The 689-nt window shown below is 36.3% G+C and overlaps 1 protein-coding gene across 13 annotated transcripts in view; it reads right to left on the bottom strand.

Moving 5' to 3' along the window:
- Positions 1 to 427: 427 nt before the first annotated feature.
- MEIS2 (Meis homeobox 2) overlaps positions 428 to 689 on the bottom strand; it is a 177,222-nt gene continuing 176,960 nt past the window's right edge. For all 13 annotated transcript variants that reach the window (XM_074585019.1, XM_074585022.1, XM_074585024.1 and 10 more), the window contains one exon: positions 428 to 689. This exon is cut by the window's right edge and continues 1,204 nt beyond it. The gene's annotated coding sequence lies outside the window, so the exon portion shown is untranslated.

The following is a 689-nucleotide window of genomic DNA, read 5'->3' as shown; positions in this document are numbered from 1 at the left end:
TTCTTCCCCTCAGAGCTAAAGAGCTGGAGTTCAGGTCCGGGGTGGTTACGGATGCACATACACATACACATACACTTAACACACATGGGCTTACTGGTCTCGTGTCTGGGCCTCCACAACTCATACTCAGCTTCTATGTTATTAGCAGATAGTACAGATACTAGACACAGCCCTCCGAAACGCAAGCTGGTGAAAGAATATTTCAAATGTTGTTTAATCTGGCATAAACATAATATCGACAACCAGCAGAAATATATAACCTCAGATGTTCTTTCATGCAATTATTCTACTAATGCTGCTGACAAGCTTGTTTCTGATTTTTCCAACCTTTCTTCTCAATGCCGATAAGGAACATATTTGAGACATCTCTCCCAATAACTTCAGTCTCTCCTAAGCATGATTAAAAACACAAAAGCCTAACAAAAAATCAAAAATGAAATATTTATTACCGCATTTTGTGACTTAACACCTTTTTTTTTCTTTTTAAAACATAACGTCACAGTCCTCATACAAGTATTTTAATGTAAATTTTGACAAAGCTTAAAGGTAACAGCATTTTCTTCTAGTGAGGAACACGTGCTGAGAAAGGAAGAATTCATGGACATACAATACCAATTCCACAGCAGATCTGATACTAGCAAAAACATTCTTTTTTTTTTCAATTGAGGTAAACACATAGAATATCTAAC

This window comes from Larus michahellis, chromosome 4 (genome assembly GCF_964199755.1).
Source record: "Larus michahellis chromosome 4, bLarMic1.1, whole genome shotgun sequence".
Classification (NCBI taxonomy): domain Eukaryota; kingdom Metazoa; phylum Chordata; class Aves; order Charadriiformes; family Laridae; genus Larus; species Larus michahellis.
The sequence above is the reverse complement of the archived record's forward strand: the minus strand, read 5'-3'. Positions and strand labels throughout refer to the sequence as shown.